Here is a 17,224-nt window from a genome sequence, read left to right on the forward strand (position 1 = left end):
AGCATGTAGCCCCAAGACATGCCCCAAAGCTGAGTACCTGCACACAGTAGGTGCTTTCTCAGTGCATTAGGCTGGCTTTGTCAGCAACCCTCCTCCACCAGCTTCAGCCCCTGCTGTAACCATCTTCCCCTGCTCTGCCCCCTCAGGGGAAGGAAGATGTGGTAATAACCCCAATCTCCAGGCTGTGGAGCGCACAATTTGCTCCTGCAGCCTCTCTCCTGCACCAGCCTCACCTCCACTCTGCATGCCCCGAGGGTACTCTACAAGGAAAGGTCTCCGGGGCAGAAAAGGCCCCCAAGGCAATGTGTCACTCTAGTCTAGGGTGCTCCTCCCTTCTACCCACATCCACTCACTCTTCTTGTGGTAACAGCACTGCAACTTTTCTTGGGGACCCATGCTCCCTCTCAGGGTCCACCTGACTCCATTCGTCCTCTGGGGCAGGCACAGTACTCCGCTGAACCAAGGAGTATATTCTCACGGTGGTCACCGTAATTGATTCAGGAATGGGCACATAACCACAGCTCATCCATTCAGAGCTAATCCCAGAACTTTTGTGTTTCTGGGAAGAAAAAGATTCCCTTTCCTACAGGGCTTTCTCTTTGTAAGGATAATGGGAGCCTGGAGCTGCAGGGTTATAACAGGAAGAAGGCTTGCTGGAGTAGGAAACCAGCACTGTGGAATACAGAGGAAAAAGATAGAGGCGGGGAAGGAGGAGGAGAGATATTGACTGAGAGAGAGAAAAGAGAGCTCTGATGACAGCACTAGAGCCCCTGGATCCAGCAGTTCCTGAAGCATGCTGACCTTACTGGCAGAAGTAACAGTTGCCAGAGGAACTCATCCTTTCATTTCAGGGTTATATGCCTCCCTTCATTCTGAAGAGCAGAGGCCATATTTAAGGAAATACAACATCCTTTGCTGGCAGGTATGAGCTACTAACAAGTATCATTTACAATTAAATGACCCAAAGTCATTTTTATCTGCATACAAATGACTTGATGTTAATGGCTGGGGGTGTTGGTCAAGCCTGTTTTGTTTATGGATGACAGAAAACTGATTTTAACCGTCTTAAACAAACAGGGCATTTACTGATTTGTCTATTCTACTACAAAAAGAACAGGTGTAGTTCTCTCTTCAGGAAGAGCTGGATCCAGACACTAGAATGCTTAGGGACTATCTTGGGCTTTCTCTTTTCTCTGTGCATGTCAGGTTTCTTCTTCTACGGTTTGGCTTTCTCTGGGTGTCAGGGAACATGGCCTCAGCCAGTCCCCAGCTTACTTTCTCAGAACCTATAGCCAGAAAGAACAAGTCTCTCCCTTCTGCCTCCAGTTAGATAAATCCTGGTGAAGGATTCAGATTGGCCCAGCCTGGATCCCTCATCCAGCCACGTGGCCAAGGTCAGAATCTGTTATCCCAGGCAGGAAGATTGGAAGCCAGGAGAACATCCTAACTGTGTCTGCTTGGAGAGGAGAGGGGAAGCGGTAGGACAGGACTCTTTGGGTGCTGGTGGGGAGAATGTTTATAGCACAGCTAGCCCGATGTCCAATCAAACAAGTGTCCAGGGAATGGAATGCCCTGGGTCTCAGAACTGGGTTCCAGAGTGGGTTTCTTTCCCCCCAGGCAGGAGGACTGACAGCACTGTTAGGAGGAGGGTGGGGAGCCCGGAGAGAAGGCTGGCTCACCTTTGAATTATGCAGCGTGGAGTGTCATGGTGGCTTCGATGGTGTTTAATTAAATATTTGCCACATTTAATTAATGAAATATTTAAATGTTAAATACGAAATCAGATGTGCCTTAGTGGACACTCTGTCTCAGTAGCCATTAGCCATTCAACAAACCTCTGAATGGAGCCTCGGCAGCCTCAGCCTCCCCGCCCCTGTGTGAGGAAGAACTCCAGGAGACACTCAGGGAGCATCATTAATTAATTAGTGACTGAGGCTGCCCTGGGCTTTGCGGTTTCAGAATGTTATGTGTCACTCGGGCAGGGGTCTCTCCTGTTGGGTCCCAGGGAAGTGGAATAGACAGTAGCCTGGTTCCTGGGTAGCAAAATCTACCCCCCACCTGCACACACACACTTCCACATGCCTGCCACCTCCTCTACCCAAAAATAGTCCTGCTGCCCCAAATTCACCGTTAGAGACTGGTGCCTTGGTGTCAGGCCAGGTCTCCTTCCCTTGACCTGCCATTACCCCAGGTGTTGGGAACTCCTGGACAGCGTCAAAGGGGGGAAAGTGCTCCTTCCAAATGGCCCAGCACCAAGTGTGGTGACTTTCAATTTCCCTTTGTTTTGTGCCCCCCTTACACCAGCCCCCCTGCCAGCTAGGGCAGCTTCCTCTGGCCCCTCCTACGGGGACTGCAAGGCAGGTCAGTTCCCAATTATCCTTAGGGTTGGATGTGTGCAGCTCTTTCCTGCCCAGGCAGAGGGGCAGGCACAGATGTGAGTGCCCTGTGGGGAGGGGTGGGGTCTAATGACATGTCAGGCAGCTGCAGCCACAGTGATCTTTCTAAAGGACAAATCTGATGGTTTGGGTGGGCTGGTGGATCCCCCACTGCTCTCAAGATAAAGTCCAGACTCTTCACTCAGGCTGCCCCGGCCCTGCTGCACCTACCCTGTGTCTAGCATCATCCTGACTCTCCAGCCCCCATGCCAATATTCTACATTCCAGCCCCACCAGCTTCCTATCTGGTTCTGAAGTCACCAGGGTCTGTGTTCTCCGGATCTTGCCATATTCCGTTCTCTCTGCCTGAAATCCTGTATTGTTCTTCAGGTCTCTGTCAACTCCTCAAGGAAGCCCACTTGCCTTGAATGTGGACCCAGGATGGAAGAGGTGGGTAGGCAGATCCAGGCAGGGGCTACTAGACAGCCACTCTGTCTAGCTTCCCAGTACATCCCAGGCAGGGCCTGGATGCCAGGACCTCCTTCCTCCAGGCACTAAGAAGCCTGCAGCAGGTGCACTGAAAAAGGCCTGGGGGCCTGGAGGGAAGGAGGTGGCCAGGAGGAAGGCTCAGAGGTGCCACCTACTGGCCACTGAGTAGAGAAAGCCTGGGGTGTTGCCAGGGAGCAGTAGGCTTGCAGGATCCCTGAACCCCTCCTCACTCCTGCCAGGGCTCCCCTGAAAGGCACAGGAAGGAGGAGTCCAGACTACTCAATGGCTGCTGGAACATTTTTTTAAAAGAGTGAGAAAGAAATGGCCACGGTGAGGTTACAAGAGCCATAGCCTATATAAAATGTTTATAATGAACAATCTAACAGTTTTTAACACCAAGACACATACAATGCAATGCAATGCTATTATGCTTTTCATGAGATAATTGAAGAATTTTTTAAAAAGATGATTGAAGAATTTATCCCCAAAACATTTGCTCACGGAACACAACAGGTGTTGAAGAGGTGTTAGCTTCTCTCCCTCCTCTCTGACTCTAAGTGCAACCCCATTTGGAGATGGCAGTCCTTTTGGGACCCTGAGGCCTGGGCAAGTGGCCCACATTGGCCTTGTATTGGTGGCAAACTGAGGCCCAGAGCAGGGATGAGGCTAGGCCATATCAGCCTGGCAAACCAGGCAGCACCCCCCACCCCTGCCCCCAGCAATTCTTTCTCTCCTGGCCCCACAAAGCCCTTCACCCTCTTCCAAGCTGCTGGCCCTGGCATAAGCCCGGCCCCCAGGCTTCAGGGTCCAGCCAGCCCTCCCAGCTCCCTGGGACGCTGTGCCATCCAGCCTCTTCTGCCTTATTTCCCTGCCCTTTATAAATATGCATTGGGCCAGAGAGATGGGGGGCCTCTTTTTGAGGGAAAATTAACCACAACGACAAACTTAGTTATTCATGCAAACCATCAGCCTGTTATCCCTGATTATGCAGGACGCAAACTGTGAGTATCTGAGTGACTGAGCACTCTCATCAAAGGCGCCATCGGGCAGCGGCCCAGCCCACCTTGCGGCCGTCTTTGTACTCTCTTCTCAGCCCGGTGCAGGCCAATGGGCCACCTCCCTCTGACAGCGCCTGTTCCTGACGCAGGGACCCCTCCACACTGTATTTTAAAGGATTAATTAACCTTGTGAGATTGGCGGGGAAAGCTCCACCTGGCTATCTACTGCATGAAAGCATCCGCTCACCAGAGTATTTTAAGCTCACAGTGCAGACCATATGGTATTTCAAAGAACAGAAGTTGAAAGTACAGTACATATTTATTCCTTCCACAGAGAGCATTAAAGGGGTTTAAGTATTTTATTAAAGCCTATATGTGTGGGCATGTGTGTGTGCGTGTGTGTGTGTGTGCATGTGTGTGTGTGTGTGTGTGTGTGTGTATGTGAAGTAAGCGGAAATATACTTGCTGCACAGAAAAAATAAATTACACAGATTTATTTTCATCTCTCAGCCAACCCACCCCATAGCAACAGTGAAAACTTGGTCTATGTAAACTTGAGAAAACAAGAAATATTTTATCAAATCATCTCAACTCATGGCTATTGCCAAATTCTCCTCTGTTTTGAAGCGAGAACAGTCTCCTTGGTGTCAGGGCTGCAGGCAGAGGGGCAGGAGTGGGGGCCGGGGGTCTGAGACAATAAAGGGAGCCAGGTCACCTGGGCAGCCCCAGGCTCTGCTTTCAGGAGGCAGGAAATTCAAACACAAGGCCACCCGGCTGGTGGGGAGGTACTTCTCTCTGAACCTCACTCTCCTCATCTCAGACAATACTGATCTCACAGGGCTGGTGTGAGAATCAAATGAGAAATATATATACAGCACAAGTGGCACCGACAGCCCTCAATCTGGAATTTTGAGGAAGACTTATTGTAGAAGTTTCTGGTTATTTCCCACCTAGCAGCCCATCTCTCTTCCCTTGGGAACATCCCCACCTTTTTCCCTGAGGAAGCCCTCTTTCCATCTCTCAGTCCAGGTGTTTGGGTTGGAGTTAATTCCACTCATGACCAAAGGGGTGGCCAGTGCTCAAGGCTGGCCAATCAGAGCCCTGCATCACCCTGGCTTCAGTGCCAGATGGTCATATGACCCAAGACAGACCAAGGTGGCACAGTCCCGAGACTCCTGGGGAATTACTAGGAAAGTGGCTCTCTTTTGCCAACAGACCTGCTAGGCTGAGAGCTTGGAGCTTGGTCAAAAACTTATTGATAGGAGAGTCTGGGGCAGATGTAGACTCTGTCCTAAGGACAACTCCTCTTTCCTGGAAAGAAGCAGAAATTGAAATTCTAAAAATAAGTAAATAAAAAGTTTAAAGGGAAAAATAAGGTAGAGATGGCAAGTTGGTCAGGTTCAGCTGCCCAAAGATCTGACCGTCCTCTCTTGACAAAGCCACAGGTTTGATCTATTTAGAGAGGAAAGAGCCCTCCAGAATGCCATACTTCAATACCTCAGGCTATGCCTGTAGTCCCTAGTCTCCCCTAAAGGGGGCGACAGCGAGTCAATGGAACTTGTGACCTGTGAGAGGTGGGGCCTCAAGAGCAGTGAGGAGAGGCTTACAGCTTTGGCCCTCCACTCCCTGACACACAAGAAGAGACTCTGTCAAGAAAATAGTTTATGGACTCAGAAACTAATAAAACACACACTAGACCCCCCCCCCCACCATTCTACTGATGAAAAATCTGACTACCAGTAAGATAATAACTACTTTACACCCAGTTTCTCCCTCACCCCATGTCATCCATTTTCAAGTCTTTCCCTTCCTATCTCCCTGGAAGATATTTTCTAGCTGTTAAGATATAAATGAAAATTTCTCAATCTTCTATAATTTAAAATTGAACCTCCTTTTTACATGTTGGCAGAAAAGTTAGCCTAATCCAGCTCCAGGTTTGCTCAGACACTGGGTATTTTGTTCAGTCATTTCAGATTTAAACTCAGCCAATTTAGATTTTCCTCTCCATTCTCTTCTCCATCTGAGTTTTGGTGACTAAGAGGGTCATGGCATTGGGTACATTGGCAGGGAGCTAGTTCTTCTTGGTTAGCTGGTGTCATTCCTCAGAGGTTCTGCTCTGCCAAGGGAAAAAATACTCCTATCTGACCAACCCTTCTGAAGGTGACACTCACAAATTCTTCACTCATGGAAGGCACTGGAGAGGGACAAAATGGCAGACACTGAGAGAGAATCAATACTTGGAGGAAATAAACAGCACTGGGTAAGTGTCCCGTTATGGGTTTATCCTGGTGGCAGGCTCCAGTCTGCTCCACACAGGGAACCTGAAACTTGGATAGAAAACTTCAGATAGAAATGTACTGACTAAGAACCAGGAGTTAGGGCAATTACAGAAACTAAAAAGTAACTGAGGAAATAAAAAAAAAAACAAAAAAAAAAACAGAGGGAGCCACAGAAGGAGAGTCCCAAAATTTGTGTATAAAATGCCCAAATCTCTGGCCAATTTCAGAGAAAGCTAAAAGAACTTAACTAATATTTCAGCTACCATCACATGCAGGGAAGAGAGTTTACAGTTTCCATTCAATCAAGTTAATTGCCTGCTTAAATAAAAATAAACATTCCTCAGGGACACCTGGGCGGCTCAGTCGTTTAAGCGTCCGACTTCAGCTCAGGTCACGATCTCATGGTCTGTGAGTTTGAGCCCCGCGTCGGGCTCTGTGCTGTCAGTTCAGAGCCTGGAGCTTGCTTTGGGTTCTGTGTTTCCCTTTCTCTCTGCCCCTCACCCACTCACACTCTGTCTCTCTCTATGAAAAAATGAATAAACAGTAAAAAAAAATTAAAAATAAACAAACAAACAAACATTCTTCAGAGGACTGTAAAGAATCCAGAGTCTATAACATACCATCACAATGTCCAGGATAAAATCCAAAATTATATGATATATGTAAACACAGGAAAACACAACCCAAACTCTGGAGAAAAGACAATCAATGGATACCAATCTTAAAGTGACCTTAGCTGTTGGAATTTGCAATCATTTTCAGTCAGTTATTATAAGCATGTATATGAACATAAAGTAAAATATGATAATAATGAATAAAATAATGAATAATGAATAAAAAGATAAATAGTCTCAGGGAAAAAAATAGAAACTATAAGAAACAAAGAAATGTCACCTTCCTATGTGGTGGAAGAAAACCTACTGGTTATAGTCAAGACTCTACCCTTGCTGGCATCAGCTGAGAAGGCCATTTCTCCATCTGATCCACAGTTACCAGACCATATTAGCCCCTCTTTATCCTCTTCTTCTAGAATAAAAGGCCCTATCAAGTCTACATGTCCTCTTTTTGAGAAACATCCCCCACCTCATTCGGGTACAGGAACATGGCCCACGAAATCTGGGGCCAAAGGACACACACATACCCCCAAAAATATCCCTCATGAACAAAGACACAAAATCCATTAACAACATTTTAGTAAATCAAATCTAGAAATATATAAAAGTGGGCTTTATCTCAGGAATTCTAGGTTTGTTTAAAAGTAAATAATCAATGGATTCTCTATACACTAATAAAGAAGCAGCAGAAAGAGAAATTAAGAAAATAATCCCATTTACAATTACACCAAAAATAATAAAATACCTAGGAATAAACTTAACCAGGGAGATAACAGACTTGTACTCTGAAAACAATAAAACACTGATGAAAGAAATCGAAGGTGACACAAAGAAATGGAAAGACAACCCATGCTCATGAATTCAAAGAACAAACATTATTAAAGTGTCTATATTGCCCAAAACAATCTACAGATTTAATTCAATCCCTACCAAATACCAATAACATTTTTCACAGAACTAGAACAAACAATCCTATAATTTCTGTGGAACCACAAAGATCCCAAATGATCAAAGCAATCCTGGTAAAGAAAACAACTGGAGGTATCACAATTTCAGACTTCAAGCTATATAGGTTACTACAAAGCTGTAGTAATCAAAACAATATGGTACTGACACAAAAATAGACACACAGATGAATGGAACAGAATAGAAAGCCCAGAAAAAAACCTATGATTATATGGGCAATTAAGCTTGGACAAAGCAGGCAAGAATATGCAATGGATAGACAGTCTCTTCAACAAATGGTGTTGAGAAAACTGGACAGCTACATGCAAAAGAATGAAACTGGACCACTTTCTTACACTAAACACAAAAACAAACTCTAATGGATTAAAGACATAAATGTGAGGCCTGAAACCATAAAAATCCTACAAGAGAGCACAGGAAGTAATTTATCTGATATCAGTCATAGCAACATTTTTCTAGATACTATGTCTTCTGAGGCAAGGGAAACAAAAGCAAATATAAACTATTTGGACTACATCAAAATAAAAATCTTCTGCACAGCAAAGGAAATAACCAACAACACTAAAAAGACAACCTACAGAATGGGAGAAGATATTTGCAAGTGACATATTCATTTAAAAATTTTTTTTAAATTTTATTTTAGATTAACTGAATTATTTACATTATTTAAAATATATGAGAACTTTTTTAAAAATATAATTTATTGGGGCGCCTGGGTGGCTCAGTCAGTTAAGCATCCAACTTTGGCTCCGGTCATGATCTAGCAGTTTGTGAGTTTGAGCCCCGCGTCGGGCTCTGTGCTGACAGTTTGGAGCCTGGAGCCTGTTTCAGATTCTGTCTCCTTCTCTCTCTGCCCCTCCCTGATTTTTGCTCTGTCTCTCTCTGTCTACCAAAAATAAATAAATGTAAAAAAAACCTTTTTTTAAATATATAATTTATTGTCAAGTTAGCTAACATACAGAGTATACGGTGTGCTCTTGTTTCTGGAAGTAGATTCCAATGACTCATCGCTTACATACAACACCCAGTGCTCATCCCAGCAAGTGCCCTCCTCAATGCCCACCACCTATTTTCCCCTCCCTCCAGCTCCCACCCACCATCAATCCTCAGTTTGTTCTCTGCCTTTAAGAGAATCTCTTATGGTTTGCCTCCTTCTCTGTTTGAAACTATTTTTTCTCCTTCCCTCCTCCCATGACCTTCTGTTAAGTTGCAAATGACATATCCAATAAAGGGTTAGTATCCAAAATACATAAAGAACTTATACAACTCAACACCAAAAAAAAAAAAAAATCCAATTAAAACATGGGCAAAAGATATGAACAGACATTTCTCCAAAGAAGATATACAGATGGCCAACAGACACATGAAAAGGTGTTCAACATCACTCATCAACAGGGAAATGCAAATCAAAACTACAATGAGTTGTCACCTCGCACCTGTCAAAATGGCTAAAAATTCAAGGAACAACAAATGTTGGTGGAGATGTGGAGTAAAGGAACCTCATGCAGCCACTGTGGAAGACAGTACAGAGGTTCCTAAAAAAATTAAAAATAGAACTAACTACCATATGATCCAGTAACTGGATTAAATTTTGAGAATTTAGCCAAAGAATACAAAAACACTAATTTGAAGGGATATATGCACCGTTATGTTTATTGTAGCATTACTTGCAATAGCCAAGATATGAAAGCAGCCCAAATTTCCACCAACAGATAAATGGATAAAGAAGATGTTTTATATATATATATATATATATATATATATATATATATATATATAATGTTATAATATTATATATATATTATATATATATATTATTATTATATTTATATATATGTACATACATACATATGGAATATATATATATGGAATATTATTCAACCATAAAAAAGAATGAAGTCTTGCCATTTGCAAGCACATGAATGAATCTAGAGAGTATAAAGCTAAACAAAATAAGTCAGAGAAAAAGAAAAACCATATGATTTCACACAGATGTGGAATTTAAGAAACAACACACACAAATGAAGGTGAAAAAAAAAACAGACAAACCAAAAAACTGATGCTTAACTATAGAGAACAAACCGTTACCAGAAGGGAGGTGGGTGGGGGATGGGTGAAATAGGTGAAGGGGATTAAGTGATGGGCATTGAGTACAATATGGAATTGTTGTATTACTATATTCTACATCTGGAACTCATATAACACTGTATGTTAACCCTGGAATTAAAGTTTTAAAAATCAATGGATTCATCATTATAACGAAATAAAAAGGATAAATACCACATGATCATGTCAATGGATACAGAAAACATACTTGCAAAATCAGTACCCATTAACAATTTTAAAAGAAAACACACAATCTTGGGGCGCCTGGGTGGCTCAGCCGGTTAAGCGGCCGACTTCGGCCCAGGTCATGATCTCGCAGTCCGTGAGTTCGAGCCCCGCGTCGGGCTCTGTGCTGACAGCTCAGGGCCTGGAGCCTGTTTCAGATTCTGTGTCTCCCTCTCTCTGACCCTCCCCCGTTCATGCTTTGTCTCTCTCTGTCTCAAAAATAAATAAACGTTAAAAAAAAATTTAAAAAAAAAAAAAAAAAAAGAAAACACACAATCTCAACAACCAAGGAATAAAAGGCAAGTTCCTCAATCTGATAAAAGCATCTATGAAAAGACTAACATTGTCCTTAATGGAAAAAGAGTGAATGCTTTCCTCCTAAGATCAGTAAAAAGGAGAAGTTCCCATATTTATCATTGTACTGGAAGTCCTGGCCAATGAAATAAAACAAGGAAAGAAATAAAAGTCATACAATTTGAAAAAGAAGACCTACAGTAACTTTATTCACAGCAGACATGCTCATCTATGTAAAAAGTCCCTAAACATATATCAAAAAAATTACATTAGAAACTGTAATTTTATAACCAATGCCACTTAAAGTGGCATTAAAAAAGTTAACTATTTAGGGATGAATCTAGCAAAATATGTTTAAGGTTTGTATGCTTAAATATTAAAACCTTATTGAAAGAAATGAAAGAAGATCTAAGTAAATTAAGATACACACCATGGTCATGGATTACAAGATTCAATACTGTCAAGATATCAGTTCTTTCCAAATTGATCTCTAGACTCAATGCAATCCCAACTTGTATCCCAACAGGCTTTTTTGCTAGCAAATGACAAACATTTTAAATTTTATATAGAAATTCAAGAGATTTAAAATGGTTAAAGCAAGTTAAAAAAGACAAGCAAATTTGGAGTTTCAGTACCTGATTTCAAGACTTACTAAAAAGATGTATTACCATATGAGACTTTTTTTTTTTTTTTAGTTTAGATTCAAGTTAGTTAACATACAGTGTAGTATCGGTTTCAGGAGTAGAATTCAGTGACTCATCACTTAAATAAACACCTACTGCTCATCCCAACAACTGCCCTCTTCAATACCATAAGAGACTCTTAACTGTAGAAAACAAACTGAGGGTTGCTGGAGGGGAAATGAGTAGGGGGATGGGCTAAATGGGTGATGGGCATTAAGGAGGGCACATGTTGCGATGAGCACTGGGTGATATACGTAAGTGATGAATCACTAAATTCTACTCCTGAAACTGATAGTACACTATACGTTAACTAACTTGAGTTTAAATAAAAATTTGGAAAAAAAAAAAAAAGAAAGATGTATTATACAGTAGTCAAAATAGTATGGTATTGGTGTATGGGTAAACTTAAAAAAGTAATGGAACAGAACAGTGTCCAAAAATAAACCCACAAATCTATGGTGAATTGATTTTTGATAAATTTGCTAAGGTAATTCGCTGGGGAAAGGATTATCTGTACAACAAATCATGTTGGGAACTTCTGTCCTCATCCAGGAAATGCAAATGAAATCCATCACGTATACTGCTACAGCCCCACAATGGCTAGAATGGCTAGACCTAAAAAGACTGCCAATACCAAAGGTTGATGAGGATATGGAGTAACTAGAGCTCTTCTGCCCTGCTGGTGACAGTGAAAAGTGGTACACCTGCTCTGGAAAAGAGGGTGTTAGTTAAACAGAAAATTAAATAGGATTAAACATACACTCCCCATACAACCCAGCAGTCACATTCAAGAAATTTCTAAGAGGAATGAAAACACGTGTCAATACAAAGACTCCTGCGTGAAAGTACATACCAGCTTTAGTCACACTAGCCCCAAACTGGAAAAAACCCAAATGTCCATCAACAGGTGACCAGATAAACAAATTGTAATATAACCGTACAATGACGTAACACTCACAAGACACAGCAAAGCACCATTGCTACATGCAACAGCGTGGATGAACCTCACAGACTTTGTGCTGAGTGAAAGAAGCCAGATACAAAGTGGCAGGGTAGTCTAGGTGGCTTATATAAAACCAGGAAAGACAAAGCTAATATATGGTAAGACAAAAAGAAATCTGTGGTTGCCTGGGGCTGATGGCTGATGGGGGTGGGGAGAGGGTGACCCTGACTGCAAAGTAGCCTGAAGAAAATTGTTGAGGCAAGCAGAGGTTCTGTACCCTGATTTGGGTAGTGGTTACACTGGTGTGACCCTTAAGAAACTTGCTTGAAATGGGTGCATCTTATTGTAAATTATACCTCTATTTGATTTTTAAATATACCTGTTATTTTAATTTTTAAAATAAACAGACTTGAAAATTAAGAAAGAAAAATTAAACAACAATGCAAGAACCCATTATTGGGTAAATGAAATACATTTTCTGCACATGTGTACCAGTGAGCTCTATGCAGAGGTGCTGAAAGTAAACTTAAAGTGTGGCTGGGCAGTAAGGAAGGAGAGACCTTTGTCCCAAGGGTTCTTCTTCAGGACTGGCTGCCAAGGGGGAAGAATAGGGGCACTAAAGCTCGAGGGGGTCTTGGGGCGGGCTCACAGGTTGAGCTCAAGGTACATTTAAAGGCTTCTCAACTCAGGTATCATGCAGAGAGACAGTGTGACTTTGCAATCCCATCAGAAGTCAGGATTATAATTCACTTGGTGTCAAGAAGGCTCGGAAGTGCTTGTCAAAGGCTGCCTTAAATGAGCATCCAAATATTGAAGACAGAGTTCCAGGCCCCCACTCTGCATTAACTTGCTGATTTCCCTTCTCTGGGCCCCAGTTTCCCCACTTATGACATGAGGGGAAGTCTCCTTACAGAGGCAACACTGAACATTCCAGGGGATGTCTGCTCCTTCACTCGAAGGTCCAGGGCTGTAGTCACTCACACACCATCATTCCCCAGCTGGAGCCCTGCCAGGAGTTTGTGCCTGAGCTAGGTAAATGGCAAGTTTGTCCCTGTCCTGTACCACCACCACCTGCCCTGGACTGTCAGGAAAGTCCCACGTCCTAATAAAACCTCATAATTAGATAGGGTCCAAACAAAAAGGGCACACTTCATATACAAAATGTTCTGTGATGTTTATCACAGAAGTATTTTTAAAAGCACAAACTTGTAAATAATCTAATGATCATCAACTGGGGGTGGCATATATAGCCTCTGAAGACTATATCATCTCATGGGATAATGTCACTTTAAAAAAACCAGGATAACAATAGCCAAATTATGGAAAGAGCCCAGATGTCCATTGACTGATGAATGGATAAAGAAATGGTATATATACACACAATGGAATATTACTCAGCCGTAAAAAAGAATGAAATCTTGCCATTTGCAATGAGGTGGATGGAGCTGGAGGGTATTATGCTAAGTGAAATCAGTCAGTCAGAGAGACAAATACCATATGATTTCCTCATATGTGGAATTTAAGACACAAAACAAATGAACATGGGGTGGGGGGAAGAGAGGCAAACAGACTCTTAACTATAAAGAACAAACTTAGGGTTACCATAGGCAGGGTGGCTGGGGGGATGGGAAGTGGGTGACGGGGATTAAGGAGGGCACTTGTCGTGATGAGCACAGGGTGATGTATCAAAGCATTGAATCACTAAATTCTACTCCTGAGACTAATACTGCACTGTATGTTAACTAAGTGGAATTAAAACAAAACAAAAGGAAAACTTTTTTTAAAAAAGAACATTTCTTTAACAGCCAAAAGAAAAAAAAAAGTAGGATATAAAATTATTTATGTATCATATTTTCACTGATCTAGCAATCTCGGCAAAAATTGAGAGCCTCTATCTGGCAAAAGTTTTGAATCTCATGGGAGAGGCCTGGGTCCCGCACCCTGAATTAGGTCTAATGCTCTGCTGTCCCCCTCTTGAAATTCTTAATCATTTTTGAACAAGGGGCCTTGCATTTCCATTTTGCACTGGGCCTTGCCAATTACACAGCTGGTGCTGGACTCAACCCCATGGAAACCCACAGGCTGAGAATAGGAAGATCAGTCCACGGTGGAAAATAGGAAACTGTTACCAGGAGGAAGTGATGGCGAGACAGCAGAAACCCACCATGGAGCTAACGGCAGTTGGGCTAAGGTAGTGGCATTTACAGAGATGACTACTACTGTTATTACCAACATTATTATTATTTTGCATTGTGGTTCTAATTCTCATTTAAATACAAAATAACTCTAAATAAGGGAAATGCAGTTCTGTCTCCCGGGACTGAAGTGAGAGCTGTCAGAATCCTGGCCTGGGGTCAGGGGTCACCATCCCTGCTCACCTGCTCAAAGAGCTGCTCCACTGCTTCCAGAGCTGGGCAACGCCCAAAACAGTACAGGCGCAAAGCACCACCTCCCGTCTGAAGCCAGGAGGGGCTGAGACTTGAATTATCTACATCTGATGGACCACTTTGTTTGTAACTCACAAGGTACATTCCCTGGAAGCTGGTGGGGGGTGGGCGGGGAGGGGATGATGATGGTTTCAGATATCATCTCTCCTTTAACTCCTGATGCCAACTCTCTGAGTTGGGCCTTATTTTTATCCCACCTCACTGGGAAGAAAACCAGGCTTCCCTCTGGCTGGGTTTCTCATCCAAGTTCACATCTCTAGAAGGTAGAAACAAGATTAGAATCTACCTGGGTGAACTCCAAAGTCCAAGCTCTGCCCTCTAAATCCTTTCTGCCTTGACACTGGAGCAAGACCTTGAACCCTCTGGTCACTGCTTCCTTATATGAAAGTGAAAATACACCCAATCCTTCACGAGTGACCTTGGCATCTTCCAGCTTTCTCCCCTGCCAAATCCAAATTCACCTCCTGGGGGAAGGCCTGGGATGATCAATGACAAAGGCTCACAAACCTACAAATCCCTCCCAGACAGGGGCACCTGGGTGGCTCAGTCGGTTGAGAGTCTGACTTTGGCTCAGGTCATGATCTCGCGGTTTGTGAGTTCAAGCCCCGCGTCAGGCTCTGTGCTGACAGCTCGGAACCTGGAGCCTGCTTTGGATTCTGTGTCTCCCTCTCTCTCTGCCCCTCCCCCACTCACACTCTGTCTCTCTCTCCTTCAAAAATAAGTAAACATAAAACAAAAACAAAAAGCAAAGCCCTCCCAGACACATGGCATCCCTGCTCTACTCCTAGGAAGGGGGATGGAAGTCCTTCTGTGTTGCTCAGAGCTTTCTTCACCAGGTTTCCACCCCTTTTTCCAGAGGGAAGGCCAAATGCTGGACAATCCTTGGCCTCCATGAAAGTCCTTGTCATTATCTTCATTTTCCAAGCACTACTTTTCCAGTTCCCTCATGGGAGATACCTACAACTTCACTGTCATTAGCCAACACCGGAATGCATGTCTTGTGGGGCCTCTGTGGAAGTTTCCCTAGATACACACCCCAGGGCAGTACCGCTAGGTCCACAGGGCCAGGACTGAGGGAAGACAGTGCGGCTCCCAGAGTGCAAATTAAGGCAGCTTAGGGTTATTCGAATGGAGGGTCAGCCCTGAGAGTGAGGGCTTCCCTACATTTGCACCTGAGAGCCTCACTTGCTTCACCCTAGCCAGAGCCCTGCGAAGGTACATACATATTTCATTTCTCTGCACCTGTCACATGCCTGCACTTAATATCCCCTGACCTGCTGAACTGTGTCAGTTCGAGGGGGTAAGGTGATTCTCACTCCTTTACTCTGCCCTCCTCTGACCACCAGTGAGGATGAGCCTTGTTTGTACACCTTAGCCATTCTGACTCTCCCCCTGGGAATGACCTATACATATCCTTTGCCTTTTTTTAGGTTTCTTTTGAATTGGGGTTGATTTTCAGAAGGTCCTTGATTATTCTAGTTATAGCTTTTGTTGATTTAAGGCATGGAGATATCTTCTAGCTTATCACCCATATGTTCATTTTATCTATAGTAAAGCAACACATTTTGCTGTAGTCAAATCCATCATGTCTCTGCTCATGGATTAAGCTTTGGAGGTAATGATAAATCCTTTCCTATCACATAGATATTTCTTACATTCTAATTTATTAGCTTCATTTTTTACCTTTAATAGATACTTAATCTATTTGGAGTTTATGTATATGGTATGAGGGAGGAATTCAATTTAATTTTTTTCCATTATGTAAAGTCAGTATTTCCCACACCATTTACTAAATAATCTAGCCTTTCTCTAATAACTTGTGATTTTATCTATCACATACCAAGTTACCATATTTAAATGAATTTATTCTGGACTCGCCAAACTATTCCATTTATTTATTTGTTTCTGCACCAATATCACATTATTTTAATTACTACAGTTTTGTAATTTGTTTTAATGCCTGTAGAGCAAGACCTTCCCTTTGCTTTGCTTTTTCAAAATTGTCTTAGCAGATCATGGACCTTTATTCTTCCATATATATCACAGAGTCAGTTTCTGAAGTTCCAACACAATCAGCCTAGAATTTTTACTGGAATTTCATTGAATATACAGATAGATCACCTACATTCTTTCAAGGTTGAGGCATTACCCCATCATTTAGCTGTGCATTTGGGTCTTTAAAAAACATCCCTCTATTTGAGTTTTAGATTTAGCTCCTTAAAGGTCTTGTGCATTTTGTTGGGTTCTTAACAAATTTCTAAATGCTCCACTATTGTGCAAGGCATCTTATTTTTATCACATTTTCAAGAAATGTATTATTATTGCTGAGGTACCCATTAGTGACTTTATATTCTGATCTTATGTAAACTACTCTCATTCAATGCTTTTATTAGGCTAATTGGATTTGTCCGTTGATTCTCTTGTTTTCTACATTGATGATCATTTGACAATAATAACAATGTTCCATAACATGGGTGTACCTTGAGGACATTATGTTGAGATAAGTCAGACAGAGAAAGACAAATAGCTTATGATATCCCGTATATGTGGAATCTAAAAAACAAAACAAAAGAAACAAACAAACAAAAAAAAAAAACTTGGAAAAACAGAGTGGAATGGTGGTTACCAAAGGATGGAGGTAAGGGAATGAGAGAGATGTTGTTTAAGAGTACACAACTAGTAGATAAATAAGTCCTGGGGATCTAATACACAGTGTAGGAATTAGGCAACAACACTGTATTATAAACACTAAACTTGCTAAATGACCAAACTAAGAAGAAGAAGAAGGAGGAGGAGGAGAAGAAG

This window comes from Panthera onca, chromosome E2 (assembly GCF_046562875.1).
Source record: "Panthera onca isolate mPanOnc1 chromosome E2, mPanOnc1 haplotype 2, whole genome shotgun sequence".
NCBI lineage: Eukaryota > Metazoa > Chordata > Mammalia > Carnivora > Felidae > Panthera > Panthera onca.